The sequence below is a fragment of the Balaenoptera physalus genome (genome assembly GCF_965194825.1).
Source record: "Balaenoptera physalus genome assembly, chromosome: 2".
Lineage (NCBI taxonomy): Eukaryota > Metazoa > Chordata > Mammalia > Artiodactyla > Balaenopteridae > Balaenoptera > Balaenoptera physalus.
In genome coordinates, this window is record NC_138883.1 from 50,485,540 (window position 1) to 50,507,234 (window position 21,695).

A 21,695-nucleotide genomic window follows, 5' to 3' on the forward strand; every position below is an offset into this window, starting at 1 on the left:
GGTTTTTCTCTAGTTGAGGTGAACGGGGGCTACTCTTTGCTGCGGTGCACTGGCTTCTCATTGCAGTGGCTTCTCTTGTTGAGAAGCACAGGCTCTAGGTGTGCGGGATCTAGAACGCAGGCTCAGTAGTTGTGGCGCACGGACTTAGTTGTTCCGTGGCATGTGGGATCTTCCCAGACTAGGGTTCAGACCCATGTCCCCTGCATTGGCAGGCAGATTCTTTTTTTTTCCTTTCATATTTTCTATTTGTTTATTTATTTTTGGTTACGTTGGGTCTTCGTTATTGCGCACAGACTTTCTCTAGTTGTGGAGAGCACGGCTACTCTTTGTTGAGGGGCATGGGTTTCTCATTGTGGTGGCTTCTCTTGTTGTGGAGCATGGGCTCTAGCTACGCGGGCTTCAGTAGTTGTGGCATGCAGGCTCTAGAACGCAGGCTCATTAGTTTTGGCACACGGACTTAGTTGTTCCGCAGCATGTGGGATCTTCCCAGACCAGGGATCGAACCCGTGTCCCCTGCATTGGCAGGTGGATTCTTAACCACTGCGCCTCCAGGGAAGCCCTTCTGCCCATTTTTGGATTGGGTTGTTTGTTTTTTTGATATTGAGCTGCATGAACTGCTTGTATATTTTGGAGATTAATCCTTTGTCCGTTGCTTTGTTTGCAAATACTTTCTCCCATTCTGAGGGTTGTCTTTTCATCTTGTTTATGGTTTCCTTTGCTGTGCAAAAGGTTTTAAGTTTCATTAGGTCCCATTTGTTTATTTCTGTTTTTATTTCCATTTCTCTAGGAGGTGGGTCAAAAAAGACCTTGCAATAGCCAGGACATGGAAGCAACCTAAGTGTCCATCAAAAGATGAATGGATAAAGGAGATGTGGCACATATATACAATGGAATATTACTCAGCCATAAAAAGAAATGAAATTGAGTTATTTGTAGTGAGGAGGATGGACCTAGAGTCTGTCATACAGAGTAAAGTAAGTCAGAAAGAGAAAAACAAATACCATATGCTAACACATATATATGGAATCTAAAAAAAAAAAAATGGTTCTGAAGAGCCTAGGGGCAGGAAGGAATAAAGATGCAGACATAGAGAACAGACTTGAGGACACAGCGAGGGGGAAGTGTAAGCTGAGACGAAGTGAGAGAGTGTCATTGACATATGTACACTACCAAATGTAAAATAGATAGCTAGTGAAAAGCAGCTGCATAGCATAGCACAGGGAGATCAGCTCCGTGCTTTGTGACCACCTAGAGGGGTGGGATAGGGAGGGTGGGAGGGAGACGCAAGGGGGAGGGGATATGGAGATATATGTATACGTATAGCTGATTCACTTGGTTATACAGCAGCAACTAACACAACAATGTAAAGCAATTATACTCCAATAAAGATGTTAAACATATATATATATATTATTGTTTAATCCATGAAGTTTTAGGGATGATTTGTTATGCAGCATTAAGTAACAAATATACCACAATTCTTGTTATGTAAGATGAGTTTAAGCCAATATTACTTGGGTAACTTTTTATTTATAGCCGAACAATTCTAAGTGATAAACTACTCCTGGAAATTTAGGGCGGGGGGGAAACAACTATAAAAGTTTTTTGTATGCTAATCCATCCTATAAACTGTATTCAAAGCAATATCAAACATCCTATAAACTGTATTCAAAGCAGTATCACTTTAAGGAACAGAATGGAAAAAAATGTTCCTCATCTCAAGAAACCTAAACTCTAGCCCCAGCTCTATCATTTGCCTATGACATTGGGCAAATCAATTGGAGATCCTTTTCTTCATTTGAATGATGAGGAAAATGGACTAGATGATTTCCATAGCTCCCTTTAACTCCTAAATTCTGACTCTGAGCTATAAGAGTTCTTTGGTGCTGTTTTTCAGGGCTCTTGATAACCTTTAAAGAGAAAATTTTGCCTGTCAAGTTAGTGTAATAATAATCAATTCTGGGGAAAATGCAAGGTTATTGGCACTAACATACTATTTTTGGGAAAATAAATTGGTTTAATCCTCTTAGAAAGCAATTTGGTGTTATGTCAGTGGTCTTTTTTTTTTTTTAAGTCAGTATTCTAACAGAAAAAAATGACATTGTAATCTTAAAAGTAGAATACATAGTACCCTTACAAATTATGTTTAAGAGTTTATAACATGGGGAAATATATTTTCATACTAAGAAAAAATTGAAAAACACTAGAAATATCTATTTTAGTCATTTTCTTTGGGTGGTGAAACTAGAGATTATTTTCCTCTCCGCCTCCCATTGTTTTTGTATTTTACAAATTTTTCATCCATGGCTCACTTTCATAATTTTAAAGCCTTAATGAGAGACTAGAGAAGGTCAAATTCAAAGAGGAAAATTTGAAAGAATGAAAAGAAATTAAGAAAAAAATTCAAGAGGGTGACTTTGGGTACATTAAATAAGCCAGGATCTACTGTGAGTAGTTGGCAGGTGATCAAGAGCAGATGTTGGCAGTAAGACAGGCTAGTGAAAGAAGAAGCAGTTTGATGAGGCTATGACTTGGAAAATTGGATTAGGAAATAATCGAACACATATGGCACAAACCCAAGAGGAATAGAGGAATAGGAATATGGCAAATCTCAGGAGTCAAGGCCATAGGAAGTGAAAAATGAAACACAGAACAGAATATATGGACATAGTGATCACCTAAATAACAGGTGGAATAGGACAACTAAGTAAACATTCAATGTAGGTGTTGCTGTAGTATGCATATTTAAGTGAATCAAGAGACCACAAAATCACACACAAAAAAGCAAGGATTTTTTTTTTTTACATATAGTGGCGTGTAAGCACTAGGTAACAAACAATTGGGCATTAATATTTGGAGCATAGTTGTTGTTAGTTTTGCCTCTAGATTGTTATATAATAATGTCACTTCTGTGGTTGGTGAGCATAAGAAGAGATTGAACACCATGTTTGGTACTCGCTTTCATTTTCTGGGAGCTGAGATTAGCCAGGAGACCAACAGTGAGCATGGACAATAACATCCCCAGAAAGTGTGTCTGATTTCAAAACATGAGGGAGGGGCTGTGTCAACTTGGTGAAGGCCTAGGAAGGAACTTATCTCTGGGATTTTTAGATTCAGACATTTTCGCTCTGTATGTCTCCTCACCAAATTAAAATTAATTCATACTTCAGTACAAAAACCCATAGGTTGAGTGTCTGTAAGAAAAGAGAACAGTATTTACAAGAGTTGTTTTGAAACTACAAATCAAAGCAACAGAGAAAAGTTCTGCTTCAGCTCTCTGGACTGGATGTAACCTGGAGACAAAGCTAAGCCAAAACAAACATCGTTCGCTTAACACGCCAGCATACTTCCTTACACCAGTGCAGTGCTCTATAACATGGTAAATGCATGGTTCTTGCCTAATCTCACTGACGGATCCTCCGTTTGTTGTTTTCTTCCCCATCCTCTAAGTATGGGCATTCTCTTTGGATTGGTCCTTGGTGTCCCATCCTAAACTTTCTCCTGGGGACAACTTATCCACATCCATGGCAATGCACCGAACACGTATTGAGCACCAACTATACTATACACCAGGACATACCAAGAACACATTGTCTATGAACCAGCGAAAAACACTTGAGTAACAACAATATAATGTAAGTGTTCCACTAAAGGTTAATGCGAATCATGGGAGCAGAAAGAAGGGCGTGACTGACATCTGAGAAGTTTTCACAGAAGGAGATATTGTTAAAGAATGACCAAAATGTTCAAAGGTGGATATGAGAATTTCAAGCTAAGGAGACAATGAGGGGAAAGACACAGCATAGCATGTTTGGAAAAGGACAAGAAGTTTGGTGTGAAGAACTTAGGGGAGCTCAAGGAGGTAGAAGGAAGTGAGGCTGGAGATAAAGTGAGTGCTATGGAGAGTTCTTCTAAGCCCTGGTAACAAGTTTCTACTTACTACCAGTAAGTTAATTTTATTCATTATGTATTGAAAGCCATTAAAAGGGGTTAAGCAAGAAAGAGACAAGGTCATATTTGTATTTTAAATTTTATTTATTTATTTATTTATGGCTGTGTTGGGTCTTCGTTTCTGTGCGAGGGGCTTCTCTAGTTGCGGCAAGCGGGGGCCACTCTTCCTCGCGGTGCTCGGGCCTCTCACTATCGCGGCCTCTCTTGTTGCGGAGCACAGGCTCCAGACGCGCAGGCTCAGCAATTGTGGCTCACGGGCCCAGCCGCTCCGCGGCATGTGGGATCTTCCCAGACCAGGGCTTGAACCCGTGTCCCCTGCATTGGCAGGCAGATTCTCAACCACTGCGCCACCAGGGAAGCCCCATATTTGTATTCTTTAAAAATCCCTTTGGTAGCAATCTGGATGTTCCTTTGCTAAGACCCAAGCAGGTAAAAAGCATTTCAATAATCCAGGTGAGGAATGATGAAAGCCTAAACTAACAGAATGGCAGTGGGAGATGGAGAGGAACGGTGGATTCAAGAGTACTGATCAGCTCTATAAGAAAGAATGTAGGGGGTAAAGAGAGGAATCAATCAAAGGCAAGTTTTTAGCATAATCAGCTGGTTGGATATGATATCACTAAATGAAACAAAGAATATGAGGCAAGTATGAGAGAGACGAGGCAAAGGAAACGAAGAAAAAAACGTATCTATTTTGACATGGTGAGTTGGAAGAGTCCACTGGGATATCTGAGGGCAGATACCCTGTGAACAGTTGAATATAAGAATGTGGAGCTTAGAAATAAATATGGGGGTTAAAGCCATCAGCAAGTGACAGCTTCAGCAATGAAAAGAAATGAAATCATCCAGGAAATATAGGATGGAAAGTATCTACTTTTATCTAGATATTCACATTTTTTCTCCGACACTCTACTCTTAGAAAATCTATGTTCTCTATCGTCATTTATTACCAGACTTTTCCATTTGGACATCACAACCATGGCCACCAACATGCATGAATCTAATGGTATTGTCTGTCAAAAATGGTTAAATATTGGAATTAGATATGTTTCAACCTTAGTAATTGGCATTTCACAACTGTAATATCACAGCAGTTTCCTGGCTTCCTTACCTTCCAGCTCACTTCCTTATAATTCATATTGCCAAATATTTCTCATCCCTTTCTTCATATATTATTCCTCTGCTCAAAACCCTTTAGAGGTGCCCCATTCATGACTACAGCCAAGCTAAGCCCCACACTCAATTTCCATCACTTCTCAACATTATTCTCCACCTTACAGGGCTAGGCTCCTCAGTGTCCTGGGAACCAACCCCCAGTGTTCATTCCATCCTTGGTTCATGCTGTACCCCTAATCTGTAATTTCCTCTTCTCAGTTTATCCAAATCCCGTTGAACATTTCAAGCAGTATTTCTCAACTTTTTGACCATTTCCCTTTGATAAAGCTAACTCAGAACCCATTCTCAACCTGTTTCATCCTTGTCTTCTGCCACTAGAGAGGCTGGAAAAGTTCAGTGCCTGTTTTCTGAGCCTCCTTTGGAACTAGGAGAGACCACGTGACACGGTTCTGGCCAACAGTACTGCTCCCTTCTCCTTCTTGCCTTAAAAATGGGCACAGGTTCCCAGAACTGCAGCAACCATCACGGGATCATAAACAAACAATTCAGTCCGTTTAGTATCACAGCCTGGTAAAACACAGATTGTGAGGTCCTTGATTCCATCCCTAGGCCACACCAGGACAGGATTGCCTACCTCCAGACTTAAACTATATGAGAAAATAAGCCCTTAACTGTTTAGGCTACAGTTGCCTGTCTTTGTTTGTTTGTTGTTTTTTGCTGCAGAAAAAAATTCCAAATTGATATACATGGCATGCTCCCACTATTTATTTTCAAACAATAAGGTACCCTTAATAGCTAATAAATTCATGTGAGTCTTTTTATGCACAAAAATTAACATTTACTTGATAGTTCCAACATGAATCTAATAAACAGTCAGCTAAGATATGTAGACACACATATCTTCCACCAATTACAGCTTTTTGCAGAAGCTATTCTCTCTGAAGTTCACGGAGTCTAGGAGAGCCAACAATTAAAACACATTAGTTAAAGGGAGAGTTTCAGTTCTTCAATAGCAATGTGTTTAAGTTATTCTGTAAGTATTTAGTTCTCCTTTACTGCAACTAAAAAGAGAGTTCTAAGTTATTGAATTTTTATATATTAACATTTTGCTTTCCCTCTAAAAAGAGATGGGCGACCCCTCACAGTAGAGTACTGAAGTATTCTCTGTCCTGATTTGGACAGATGACCATTCCATGCATGGTAGGCATCCTCTAAGGAGGCCCTCAATGTTCCCCACCTCCTGGTATTTACAACCCTGTTTAATCTGCTCCCCTACAGTGTGGGCTGGATTTAGTAGCCAGGTCATATGGTAACTCTATGTTTACCATTTTGAGGAACTGCCAAACTGTCTTACCAAAGTGGCTGCAGCATTTTACATTCCAGATAAACTACTTCTTATCTATAGAGCAAAATGCAAATTATTTAACTTGCGTTTCCCATCATTTATAAAACGGGATGATTCCAAAAGTAAAGACTAACATTTATTAAGTACTTACATGCACTTGTACGGTTCTAGGTAATTTCTAAGATTTTACTAATTTAATCCCCTGTGGTATGATTGTCAGATAAAATAAAGGCCACTCCAAAAAATTTAAATTTCAGATAAAAAAATAAATTTTTTTAGTATGATTATGTCCTATGCAATTCTGCCCAAGGTCACATAGTAGTATGCGCTATTACTTGCCAGGGTGGGAATCCAGGCAGTCTGACTCTGGAATGACTGCTGTTAATTTCCAGTAACTTCAAGCAGTTCTTGCAAGGCAAATTAAGTACATTTAAAAACGTGGTACCCACAATAGTAAATTTCCAATAAATGTTAGTTCCCTTCCAGGTTTCTTCCTTCCCTCACTACCCCCAACACTTTGGGTGCCCATAGCACTTGGCTTATACCTCTTTCATAGCAATATTCTATGGAGAGGTTGTCATTGTTGAATGGTCATAATTCCTGAATTGAGACTTTACGGAAAGTTATTTAAATATCAATTTACTATACCAGGTTATGGTAAGAATACCAACATCCTCAGGGAAAGCTTTAAGAAATAAACAATTACTTTATAAATGCATAACAGAAAAGTGAAAGTCCCTGTTCTCTCTAAATTGGCACTTGACTTCTAATTTTGTTCTTTAAAAGTAAGTCTTTAATTAATAATCAAGAACATCAAACTTGATTGGAATACTAAGAACATTAATTATATTCCTATATTATGAATGCCAATTGTTTAAGTATATTAACAGCAATTCTGTATTTCTCAAATACATTAGTCTTTAGGGTTCACCCCAAAAGATTTGAAGAGATGTTTAAAAAGTAGATCTTTAGCTTTCTGAGGTAATGAATGTGCCTAGAATCAATCATTAAACACAAAAAAGTCATACTTTTTTTTTTCTTCTACATCTCAGTGCTGTACAGAACAGCCACATCCATATGACTAAGTGGTCCACACTTGTTCACTCTCTGGAATTTTTTCTATTATGTTTGTAACTCAGTATACATTCATTCTTAGAAAATTTAATATGGTGCAGAAGAGGAAACACCGTTACATACCCATTATTATCCTGAGATAACAGAGAAAATGTCTGCATATAAAGCTGGTTTTAATGTCATAGCAGTCACTTTGGTCACTGTGTTTCCTGGCCCAACTACTCTTTTTTTCCAGCTGAAAATTATGTTGGCTGAGAGCCATGCCACAGAAGCTCCACCCTGAAGAGTGACTCAGATAATTGGACAAAAAAGCATTTAAACCTCTTCAGGATATTTTCAGACTTCCCTCTCGACATTTCTTCCTCTTAGGCAAAGAATTGGGGGCTACGCATTTTGCATAGTTGAGGGGAAAAAACTACCACCATTCATAAATCAATAATGCCTATTCTCAATCATCATCTTTAAAAAGGTACAACAAACAGTTGGCTCCTCAGCACCTTGAGAAAGTCTTTGCTCACTGACTATTTTTTTGCGTACAGCATAATTTTTTAAACATTTTATTATGGATAATTTCAAACATACCAATGATGGACACCCATGTACCCTTCACTCAGCTTCAACAATTACCAACTGATGGTCAATATGGTTTCACCTATAAACCCACTCCTCACTCCCAGGTTATTTTATTTTATTTTATTTTATTTTTAAAATTTATTTATTTATTTATTTTTGGCTGCGTTGGGTTTTCGTTGTTGCGTGCGGGCTTTCTCTAGTTGCGGCGATTGGGGGCTACTCTGTTGCGGTGCGCGGGCTTCTCATTCTGGTGGCTTCTCTGGTTGCAGAGCTCTAGGCACGTGGGCTCAGTAGTTGTGGCTCCGTGGCACGTGGGATCTTCCCAGACCAGGGCTCAAACCCGTATCCCCTGCATTGGCAGGCGGATTCTTAACCACTGCGCCACCAGGGAAGTCCCCCAAGTTATTTTAATACAAATCCTAGTCACATAATTTCATCTTTAAGTATTTCGATGATGCTAGCATAAATTTTGAATTTTATTTCTGTTTTAATTTTTTAATTATTAAATTAGAGGGAAAAGGGAAAATAGAGCTAACATCTATTGAGTGCTTACCATGCCAGATGTTATGCTAGTGACTTTCTCCTAAATTACCGCTTTTAATGATAAAATCCTGCTGGGGGAACATTGCCAGTCCCATGTTTAGAAAAGGAAACAGACAAAGAGATAAATTTTCCAGTGTCACTTAGCTACTGAGTAGCAGGGCTGGGATGCAAACCTGGGTCTGTCTGACTCAGAACCCTACGCTCTTTCCCCAAATCTACCCTGTCCTAAAAATGCCTGTGAAAAGGTAGGAATTGTCTTATATAACCTATTTGAGGAGAGGAGCATCTCTTCCACCTTCAGTCCTCCCTCCATGCTATGAATGGTATTCACAACATATACACAGGATGTTTCCAGAGCCTAATTCCACTAGTATTTCTAACACTGTAATCCAGAATCCAAAAGTCACACAGTTTCCTAAGTCACTATTTTGATGATCTGGAAAGCAACATGCACTCTGAGGTGTACCAGCAGGCAACATACTTTAGGTTTTATTAGGATGGGATGTGCATCCCATCCTAATAAAAACAAACAAAAACAAACAAAAAGAAAACCACCACAGCCTAGAAATTGCCAAAAGTGTGGAAAAAGAAACATTAACATGTCTAAGCATATGGAAACAATAACTATACTAATAACCATACATACCATACAGGAAGATTAGTTACCCAGGATGCAATTTAGAAAATTTGCTGTGCTAGTCTAAAATCTACACTCCAAAAAGAAGTAATTAAAATTTTTTTAATTTAAAAAAATAAAATAAAGACTATACTCCATTCAATGAAATTTCTAACAAATAATAAGAGTACCTGTTAACATTTATTTAAAATATTTTCTCCAATATGTCTCTATTTAAGTAAAAAAAAAGAATAAAAATTTAATTTTTTAAAAAAAATTTATTTAGTTAGTTATTTTATTTTTGGCTGTTTTGGGTCTTCGTTTCTGTGCGAGGGCTTTCTCTAGTTGCGGCAAGCGGGGACCACTCTTCATCGCGGCGCGCGGGCCTCTCACTATCGCGCCCTCTCTTGTTGTGGAGCACAGGCTCCAGACGCGCAGGCTCAGTAGTTGTGGCGCACGGGCCCAGTTGCTCCGCGGCATGTGGGATCTTCCCAGACCAGGGCTCGAACCCGTGTCCCCTGCATTGGCAGGCAGATTCTCAACCACTGCGCCACCAGGGAAGCCCTTAATTTTTGTTCTATAACTCAAGTTTGTCTCAATGACAAAAAATAAGACTTAAGATTCCTCAAGTAAGTTTCTAAATACTAGGTTCCTGTATGAAATGCCTTCATTCATTACCTTAAATCAATATTATCTATGAATTGGAGAGAATAAAAAATACAATTCAATCTTATAAAAAGAATTCAAATCATAAAGATAAGCAATCAAACACAAAAGGGTGAGAAATTTTCATATACCAGTACTAGTGTTTACTTTGCGATACCTACCTATCTTTACCCCCAAACTTGATAATTACAGCTCAGATTTTTTAAATTTCAAAAATAAGCCATAATGCAATGTGTTCATTTCAGCTGTAGGCTCAAGCTTCCTAGGAAATAATTCATGGCTTATGAAAAAACTCAAGTGTATCAAATAGAAATACTATGTGTCAATAGCTACCAGCTTCCCAGGTTTGTCCTGTTAAGTCTATAAATGAGTCATCAGTTATTAACCTCAAAAATCTTGTTTTAAAAGTTGATTAAGAATCACTATTGGTTACCTAGAGCTAAATAGAAATACAAAGATACTGACATAATGCCCTACTACCAGATCACTACATATTTTCTTAGTTTGAAGTATATAACTACTACTTTTAATATCCCTAAATATGTGTTGAAAAAAATGAATGAATCCCAAATACTAATATTAAAAGAGTTCTTGTTTTTAAAAAAGCTTGTATTTTAAATTTACTTATAGCAAGGAAGAAGATTTTTTAAAATAATTCAAAGTTAAGTTCTCAAAGTCAAAGCCTCAGAAAAAGGAAAGTTATGGTTCATAGCCACTGACTCATTTCCTTAGATGATTCAACCTCCTGGCTTTAACACTGCCTTGCCTTCCCCTCCCCTTTTCAATTTTAACGCAGTACAGGGTGGAAATAAACCTCTGACTCTATAGAGCTAGCTTTCTTGTGCTATCACATCATAATCTTTGAAATAAACTAAGTCTTTCTACAAGCTTTTATACACATTTGATATTGAACTCCTATTACATAATTCAATCAACAGTGACTCAAACTCAAACATGCTATGTGGATCTTTCCAAAAGTTTTTGAAAAAATTCAGAGGTGTTTTTTCCACCTCTTAGAAATGTCACTGGCAGAAAAATGATTTCATTAAAATGCGTATCTTTCTGCTACCCCGCACAACCCTTTGAAAATAAGCTTGTGCTTCATTTTGTTTTTCCATGTATTCTTTAAATATTTATATACCTCAAATGTTGAGTTCCTTATGAATATGTTCATGAGCTTACCTAACGCAAAGTCCAGACCCACAAAGACAAATGAAGAGAATTAAACATGAATGCACCAAAGGCACGTCTACACACGCCCAAAACAGAATACATCCGGCTCATCCTCTCCAAGTAAGGGCAAGATGGTATCTGGCCAGCTACAACAGAGCTCAGAAACCATGTGTACTGATGCTGCTGTTGAAAAAGAACAGCTTGCAAACCATCCCCTAATCGAGGGCATATAGAGATATAGTTCAAACTAAGTTGATGTCACCTTATCTAACGCAAGATAGAGAAGAATGCCTCTTCCTCCTCACCATCTGTGCCCCACCCCCTACCCCAAAGCCTTCCTTGTCAACCAGGCCCTCAGGTGCTAGTGGATATATAAAGAAAAATGTTTGGGAGTTATTTAAAATTGCCAACTCTTTCATTCATTGGAGAGAAGCACCTTCCTCATACACTTCAAACAAGTCCCTGTCCCTCCAAAATATTGCTTTGTCCCCAGAAGCACCCACAATCACCTGATAAATTGGCTTAATGACAGACAGTTCCCCTGGATCACTGCCACCATGTCTTACTGGGTTCCATGTTAAAAAAAAAAAAAAAATTTATTGCAGTTTGTTAGAACCTTCCCTTCCTAAAGGCTGTTGCTTTGAGGTCAGTAAGACTTGCGTATGAATTATTGGCTCTCCCATTTAATAGCTGTGGTATCATGGACAAATTACTTAAATTTTGTCCATTAAGTTTCTTACCTGTAAAATGAGAGATAATACCACCTATTTTGCTAGTCTGTTGTGGGGGTAACATTTAAAGCCTGCAGCACACTGGCAGACACACAATAATTATTCAATAACATATGCTATTATTTAATACTATACACCATTTTGTCATCTTGTAGAATTTCCCCCTCTAACTCCTAAATCACTGTGGAAGAAATATCCTGAACTGTTGCTGACAGAAAGTATTGTGTCGGTTTGCAAATCTTAAGAGAAGTTTCATAGTATATTGGTAACTCTGGGATTAGGTTAATCATGATGCCTGCATTTTAGAAATTCTTTTAAATTTCAGTCCATGGCTATATGATTGATAAATACAAATAAATTTTGTGTCTAGTCTCAGCCATATCACTAATTGCTGTGATTTACTGGACAGGTCATAGCCACCATGGCTTACTTTCCACATTTGTGAGATAGGGGTGCCACCATCACATCTTTAATTATAGTGGGACTAGAATTACTTGGGCATGGTCACTGTAGGCATTTCCAAGAAGAGAGGTCTAACTAAGCAACAACAACAACAAAAAAAGTAGCTTAAAGGAATTAAGATGAACATTTTTCAAATGGATTCTTTTTTTCAGTTTTCCTTTCCCTCTAGGAAATGGGTGGTAGGGAGCACACGTTCTTCATTCCCCACTGCACCCTCAATAATCAATACCTACTTATCTGAATAATGTTTTGAAAATTAAATGACCCTCTTGTATTAAAGTGTTATCATCCCTTCATCTCCAGTTTTTTGGACCACTTCTATCAACAGCTTCTCTACTACATCCTGTCTTTTTTGTTACAAACTAGTTTCTGACCACTTCTCTCAAACTTATCTAAGGAAGATCTCAATGACTTTCTAATGTCAATTCCAAAGAACTTACTGTGTACTTCAGCTTTCTTGATCTCCCTGGAGGATATGACATCACTGATATTCTGTTCCTTGTCTTCTCAGTCTTCTCTGTTAACACCCTCTTCTTCTACGCACCCCTTAAACATTGGTGTTCCCCAAGGAGGTGTTCCATCCTCTGCCCTTTATTCTTCTCACTCCCAGGAAATCTCACTAGCATCTATGGTTTCAAAAGCCATTTACAAGCTAACTTCTAAACCTCTATCTGTAGACTAGATGTCCTATCTGGATATAGACTGGATACCGCCATGTAAATGTTCATGCCATAAGTGTCTAAAACTTGCTGTCAAAATTGGGTATGTCATCTCCTTCCTCCCCTTAAACTTGCTCTTTTCCCTCTATATTTCTATAGTTATAACCTTCATTAGCAGTCAGTCATGCAGACATTCCCCCTTGTTCCCTCTCATTCGGTTGGCCCAAATTTGTTTATTCTGTCTCTAAAATAGTGTTTCCCAAACCATAGTCCTTGGAACCCTTATTGGTTTGTTTGTTTGTTTAAATATTAGGGTTTGGTGATCAAATGAGTTTGGGAAATGCTGGGTTAAGGCAGGACTTCTAAGAATCTTCAGTATACTGCTAAAGTGCCTTGTGAATCCCAAATGCAGATACAATATGAAGCGTTTCCCAAATAGCTTGGCAGCCTTTTGTCCAAGGATTATCTTCTGTGATCAGTGTGCCACGGAACATACTTCGCAAAATATCATTCAAGTATTTCTCAAATGTATCCTCTCCTCTCCACCACCATACCCATTGCTTCAACTAGGGAATTCTATCTCATCTTGTCTGTACAGTGGGTTTCCTGCCTAGGATCTTTATACTCATCCTTTACACAGTATTTGGTGAGCTCCCTAAAGTGTAAATCTCATGCAATTTCATGCTTAAAAATCCCACAAGGTTTCCTAGTACCCAAATTATAGGATCCAAAGTCCTTAAAAAACCAAAGGCACTTCATGATCCAGCCCCTCATCATCTTTCTATCTTCATCTCACACCAGTCCACCCTAAACTCCAGGCATAATAAACCGTAAATTCCTGGTGGTGCTATGATAACACTTTCTGGCTTTTGCACATAACTGTTCTGCCTCAAATGTCAACCACCTCTTGTTTATCTGAATAATTCCTACTCATCCTTTAAAACTGACCTCAGATGGTCCTCTTCTTCTGAAGCCTTCCATTCCCCAGACAGAGGAAGGTGCCTCACTGGTGTGCAGTCAATGCACCGTCTATTATAGCACATCTTTGTAATTATCTGTGTACATGTCTCTATTTTTCAACTAGACTGTGACCTTCTTGAAGATTAAGGACATTTATTTATTCCTGCTCTGGGGCCTAGTGCCGTGTCTGGAACCTAGTAGATGAATGCTTGGTGAATAAATGAATCAACAATATACATTATCTTTTAACTGTTTCAATATTATTTCTTTCTGAAAACTCATTTAAATGTATAAAGTATGGGTTTTATTCTTGGAACTAGTATGGGACCTAGAAAGATGTTGGCAAACTTCTGTAAAGGACCAGATAGTAAACGTTTTAGGCTTTGTGGGCCATATGGTCTCTGTCCTAACTACTCAACCTGCTGTCACTGTGCAAAAGCAGCCATAGACTGCACACAAATAAATGACCATGATTACGTTCCAATAAAACTTCATTTACAAAAACAGGCAGTGGGCCAGATTTGGCTCATAGATCATAGTTTGCCAATCTCTGGCCTAAAAAGTTCATCGTATCTCAATGATCTTAACTGGTATCCTCTAATGCAGTTACTGAAATTGTAGGCATGGTATCAGGAAGAAATGACCATCCTCTAAAAACAAACTGTCCAATATGATAGCCACTAACCACATGAAGTTATTGAGCACTGGAATGTGCCTAGTCCTAATTGAGATGTGCTTTAAGTATATAATTTTGTATACACTTGGATTTTGAAGATTTTGTGTGAAACAAAGAATGTGAACTATCTCATTAATAATTATTTTATACCGCTGACATTGAAATAATATATTTGATACATTGGGTTAAAAAAATATTATTAAAACTGATTTCACCTGTTTATTTTTACTTTTTAAAATGTGACTACGTTTTAAATTACATATTAAATATTTTAAATTACATATGTGCTTTGCAATATATATATATTGGACAGCACTGCTCTAAGAGAGAATAGTTACAAAAGAGAGTATTAACAGATTCAATCTCTTTTCAAGATTGCAAATGAGATACCTTACCCAATTATCCAAGTGTTTCTATTCAAAGCTGCTATATATCCTGGTTTCTTTCTATCAGTGGTGCTACCATTATCTTTTACATAAAAATTAAGGATCACAATCTTGAATTCTTTCTCCCTTCACATTAATGTATGTCCACCAATTTTATTTTATCTCACTGTTTCTCATTTTTTTCTTTTAAAATATTTTTTTCTGGGACTTCCCTGGTAGCGCAGTGGTTAAGAATCCGCCTGCCAATGCAGGGGACATGGGTTCTATCCCTGGTCCGGGAAGATCCCACATGCCGTGGAGCAACTAAGCCAGTGCGCCACAACTACTGAGCCTATGCTCTAGAGCCTGCGAGCCACAACTACTAAGCCCATGCGCTGGAACTACTGAGCCCACGTGCTGCAACTACTAAAGCCCCCGCTCCTAGAGCCCGTGGTCCGCAACAAGAGAAGCCACCACAATGAGAAGCCCGTGCACCACAACAAAAAGTAGCCCCCACTCGCCGCAACTAGAGAAAGTGTAGCAATGAAGACCCAAAGCAGAAAAAAAAAAAAAAATTTTTTTTCTTTTATTTTTTTGTTTCTCATTTTCTTTAATGCTATACTTGGTCTTTGTTCTCTCAACTGAATTAACAGTCTCTTGAAAGGCCTTCTTTCTTCCAGCCTCTATCCATGATCCTGATACATGATTCTGTACAAAGCTACTAGATTAATATTCCTAAACACTATGACTACCTCCCACTATACAAATATTTTTAAAATTCAGTGGCTTCCATGATACAGAAAATAATATCCAAACTACTTGGTCTAGTTCTTGAGGCATTCTAAAAATTCCATTTTTAATTTCCATTTTGAAACTTACCTCCTCTCCTACCACTCCAGTCAGACATAGGATGGCAGATAAAATATAGGTCACCCAGTTGAATTGGAATTTCAGACAAACAACAATTTTAGTCTACTGTTTGGGATATACCTGTCCTGAAAAATTAATGTTTACATGAAATTGAAATTTAACTGGGGGCTCTGTATTTTTATTTGCTAAATCTGGCAACCCTAGTCAGACAAGTCTATTCTCTATCTCCCAAATACTATATGTAGATTACTACCCTTGCTCACACATTTTAAATGAGATAATGCATGCATGCACTTAAAACAGTGCCTAGCACGCAATGAGCATGCAGTTAAGTAGTAATACTGTTATTCCTCTGACTTTGTAGGTTCATCCAATTCAATTCCCACTGGCCTTCTCCAGCCCACTCCAGTCTAATATATCTCTCTTCTAAGTCTAGTATTTGATAGACTTGATTACTTACTTTGAACATTTCATATGTATGTCTTACCTAGCCTTAAATTTCACCTCGTATAGAAATTACTGAGAAATAAAATAGGATTGTTAAATAAGGCATTTTGCATTTTACCAAAATTATCAACTTTTATCCTTAAGTCCCAGCTTAAATTACGAAATACATGATTAAAACACTCTCGCTAACCCTGGACTCTAGGCTCTTGCTGTCACTTACAAAAAAGTGAGCTGTAATGAGATCTAAAAAGCAAAAAATTCACTTATTAAACAATAACTGAAATGTCTGTAGTTATGAATTTATCAGGTAGAGACAATATAAATTGTGCACTCTGAATTTTCTAAAACTTTCTTAAATCAAAAGGAGTCTATATATAACCATACAAATAATCAGCTCAGTGAAAACTTTTCCTATTTTTCACGATGATCTGTAAAATTCACAATCTATCAGGTAGTCACATGTCATTTTTACAGAAAAAAAAAATTTTCTCAAGTGAAGTCTAATACAATATCATGTTCTCTACTATACAGAAAGACTCAAATTATACAGGGACTCAAAATCTGTTGATGATCAAATAAGAAAATTTGGGATATTACTCAGAGTAAGCCTTTTGTAAACAAACCACACAAAATTTTAAGTACATTATTAACCAATGGTTCACAGTCCCAGTATAGTACAGACTACCTGAGTCCAAAGTCTGGCTCTGCTACTTATTAACATACACCTCTCTAAGTCTCAGTTTTCTCAACTATCAAACGGGAGCCCTTTCTTCCAAGGTGTTGTGAGGATTAAGAAAATATGCATGAAATACTTAGAACAATGCCTGGCACATGGCAAACATTCAAAAAATGCTAATTCTTATTATTCTTAGAATGTTTCCCAATTTGATCTCTTCAGGCTCACCTAGCTTCAACCTAGGACTTGTTCACAAAACTAACTTCTAGAAATAAAAAGATATGGAGAGAAAGCACTTTGGTTTGCCATATTAGAATAAACTTCAAAGGTCCAGATCCTTGCTTCTATAACACCTTTAACAAATTTGGTTTTTGCCCTCTCATGCTATAACCTCAGGCCAGTCTATTCAGATGTAATTGGAAACAGAATAATCAGTTTCACATAAATCTTTCTATGAACAAGAATTATTTTTATTTTTTAAAGCTCACTTGTAAATGTCCTCCATAAAACTTACTTCCATAACTCCTAATTTGTTTTAGGTTCTCTTTTAAGATAGTTATGGATTCCCAAATCCTACTATGTAAGTAGTATAGGACAACTCTCTATGCAAGAAGTAATTCATGTGTGAAGTAAATTATTTTTCCTAGTTTATATTGGTTAGAGGAATAATACAAGAAGAAACCAAATATCACACATCATATTAGTTTCCAATTCAATAAAACACTTCATCTTACAAAGTTTCATAATAAAAAGTACTGGACTCAGGCCTTGATTACAGTAGTACCAACTGTATAAAAGCCACAGTTCAGTGATGGTACCTGAAACTATTCCAAACTAATCTAGGTTCTCTGGAGGAAAGGGCACGTTGAACAGAAAAGCATGTTTTAACTTATATCCAAAGACCAGTAAAACCACCATAAAAATAAAGGAAACACTTTTAATGAAATTATTCACAAAATTTTTAAGAATGTTAAAACTGATACTGAAAAACTACTGATTTCACATATTTAAACTTATCTAGGGGGAAAAAAATCCAGGTTAGACTATTCAAATATAAGTCTCAAAGCTCACTAACTGTTCAAACGTGGTAAGACTGTGGCAGGCATTCCCTGGAGGTCCAGTGGTTAGGCCTCCGCGCTTTCACTGCCAAGGGCGTGGGTTCAATCCCTGGTTGGAGGACTAAGATCCCGCAAGCTGCCTGGTGTGGCCAAAATAAATAAATAAAAATTGGGCTTTAGATCTGGAGTCAAGAAACATTTTCAATCAACAGCCAGATAAGTAAATATTTCAGGCTTTTCAGGATAAATACTGTCTCTGTCACATATTCACAGTTGTTTTCTTGAGCAGTCTTTTAAAATCCTTTAAAATGTAAAAAACCATTCTTAACTTAGTCCCTATAAAAACAAGTATAGGGACTTCCCTGGCGGTCCAGTGGTTAAGACTTCACCTTCCAATGCAGGGGGTGCAGGTTTGATCCCTGGTTGGGGAGCTAAGATCCCACATGCCTCAGGGCCAAAATACCAAAACATAAAACAGAAGCAATATTGTAACAAATTCAATAGACTTTAAAAAAACAAAAACAAAAAACAAGTGTAGCCAGATTTGCCCTTGGCCACAGTTTCCCCACCCCAGCTTTACACTATACATATTATCTTTTTGTTACTATATCAATTTCACTGATATTAACTTTTCTTCCCTCAAATATGTGCTCAAATGTTACCTTCTCAATGAGGACTTCTCTGAATACATGTCTATCAGTCTCCCTATATATATAACATACTATGTAATACATAGTATATCACCTAACATGTTTTTATTTCTCACTCCCACCCCCCAACACCAATATAAGTTCCATGAAGGCAGATTTTTTTTTCACTGATATATCTCCTGTCCCTAGAACAGTGCCAGGCACATCAGTAGGCTCTCAATAAATAAACCTACCCTCACACTTATGAAACAAATACCATGGAGGAAATACAGTTGATCCTTGAACAACTCGGAGGTTAGGAGCGCTGACCCTCTGCAAAATCGAAAATTCAAATCCTCACATAACTTTGTAGTTGTACAGCATCCACTAATTCAACCAACCCCAGGCTGTGTAATACTGTAGTGTTTACTACTGGAAAAAAAAAAATCCATGTATAAGTGGACCCACTTATATCCACATAGTTCAAACCCATGTTATTCAAGGGTCAACTGTATATCTAAATGAAGACAAGTGGAAAGGTATTCAAGAAGATTGACAAATACCTTTTTTTTTGTTTCAAGTAGTCATAAAACATTTTAAATAAAGGGGGGAAAAGTTCAAACCTATTTTCTTCCTGTCCCACAAAGTAAGTTATTTCTAGACTAATTCCCTGGAAGTTTACCATTACTTTGGCTTATTTAATAATAAATTTCAACTGTTAGTCCTAAACCCCTCTACAGACCTGTTCTGCCTCTTTGACCTCACCTGTATATATTTATTCCCTGACCGTTCAACTCACTAATCTAGTCTGGCAACTTTCAAGTTTAGCAAAGCGGGGAGGGAAAAGTTACTTTGCCTCTTCTATCTCTCTATCTCCCAACATTCCCGTTTTATAAATTTTGTAATATTGTAATTGCAAATCTTTCCTACTTTGTCTTTTACCATTCAATATAAACAAAGCAAAAGGCTAGATTCTATTGAATACTATACTCCAAATACATTAGGCTCAGTGATTAGACAAGTTATTTTTAATTGCTATATGTGGTTTAACAATTTTTACCTATAAGGAAAGATTTGCCTTATCATAATCCATATATATACTTGGCAAGGTATAGAGGAAATAACTTTGGGAATTTAGTAAGCTCCACCACCATTCAGATTATGGCTACTATATTTCTAAATTGTATTAAAACATAACTCACTAAAGTGTAAAATATCTTCTACTGCTATCTCTGGTAAATTGATACTTGATAGCCATTAATAACATTAATGTGGGAGTTAAATCATACTAGAGATCACACTAAGATATTCTAAAATCAAACTACAAAAATTGCTAATACAAGAAGGAGGCCTACAAGGAAGGAAATGTGTTTAAAAACCCCTTTATCCAACAAGTTATTCTTCATCTACTATTTTATTTTCTAAATGGCTACAATTCTGCCATTCTTATCAGACAAGCAACCTTGGTTTCTGAAAGACAAACTTTCTAAAATCCAAAAGTCAATTGTCAAGGGTTAAGACTACTCCGTAGGCCAATTCTTTAGAGACACAGTTCTGTCCTAAAAACTCTAAGGTTGTGATTTCTGAAAAAACAGTAGCATAATAAAAACTGCTATAGAACCTTCATTTTTAAAAAATTTCCAACTGCTTTTGTGTCCTAAGTTATAAAATCAGATTAAGTTTGGTGGAACTAAATCAGGGCAAAACCTCCTATATAGCCAGGATTATAAGAACCAAACAGATTCTCTTTTTTCTTCATATAAAAGCAAGGTGACTCCCAAACTAAGTTACTTTATACCATATATCCCTGGAGAATAACATGGCCCAACACACCACACGTCCCACTTAATCTAGTTCAAACGAGTAACGTAACGTGAGAAACTGCACTGTGTAATTCCTTTATTTTCTGCATATTAGTGCTTTACCAACACTACAACCATAAAGAACACAATTCCAAGTACTGTACTTTTTCGTTTGGGGAGATCACAGTCTACAGACTCATTTACTTATATTAGACAAGATTAACCTCATTGAAAACTTACTTCAGTTTATAAATTCACATAAAATACAGAAATTGATGCAATTAAACAAAAACTTCAGGATCTTATTTCTTAACTTCTTAGATTGTAACTTTTTTTGCAGGCTATAATTACCTGCCCCATGATCATCAATGGTTATGATTCAATTTAACTACATCAATTATCAACCTTTTATATCCTTAAAGAAAATGTAAGTGAAAATTACAGTTTCTTAGCAAAAGGTTTAAGGTTTTCCAAATTTCAAATATTTGCTTTCCCTCCTCCCCCCACCTTCAGTTAAGACATTTCAAATAAACTAAAAATAACCACATCTCACCTGCAACATTCCATAGCAATCACTTGATGTATAAAATTTTAACTATGCCCCCAGTTATTTTAAGACAAACAAAAAATGGCTGCCTACCAATCTGTCTGTCACAAGTTAGAAATACTACATTTAAGAATTAACATGAGGGTTTCAAGTTTCCTCCAGTTTAGGCATTTATACCTTTGTGCTTGTCGCTTAAGGATGTTACTATAACATTGATATTTATATAACCCATGTTTATGTACCTTAATATGTAATCGTTTAAAACACTAGTAATTAAATTTATGATGGAGCTATGGGAATTTTAAAAGCAACTAAAATGTTCTTAGATGTGTGTCAGCTTCATTTCTAGAGATACTTCTACTAAAGTGAAACTGAGAACTTTATACTTTAGTTGCGTTTGAATTCAAAAATCCCTCTGCACCATTAGGAGCCTACAACATAGCACCTTTTCTCATCTGCTTTAAGTAAAATGTTTGTCAAGAGTTTTACTTTGAAGAGTTAACTTTCTATAGCCTTATACTTCTCATACATCTTTGGTAAAAGCTCCATTATACAATATGGCCAAAGCATGAAGGACCAATACTGTCCAATCATATACCATGATATCCCGTTCAATTTTAGTTTTCAGACACCCTCATAAACAAAACCCACTCCACCTTTTCCTGTATACTGCCTTTGCAGTCTACATTTCTGAATTCCCTAAGTTTAATTCCTTGAGGATCTCTAAAATGAATCCTTAAGGCTATATAAGAACCA

At 37.1% G+C, this 21,695-nt stretch overlaps 1 pseudogene across 1 annotated transcript in view; it reads right to left on the reverse strand.

Moving 5' to 3' along the window:
* Nucleotides 1-21,695, reverse strand: part of LOC309656085 (cathepsin Z pseudogene) — an 82,835-nt pseudogene that overhangs the window by 60,749 nt on the left and 391 nt on the right. The gene's annotated exons all lie outside the window — the stretch shown is intronic.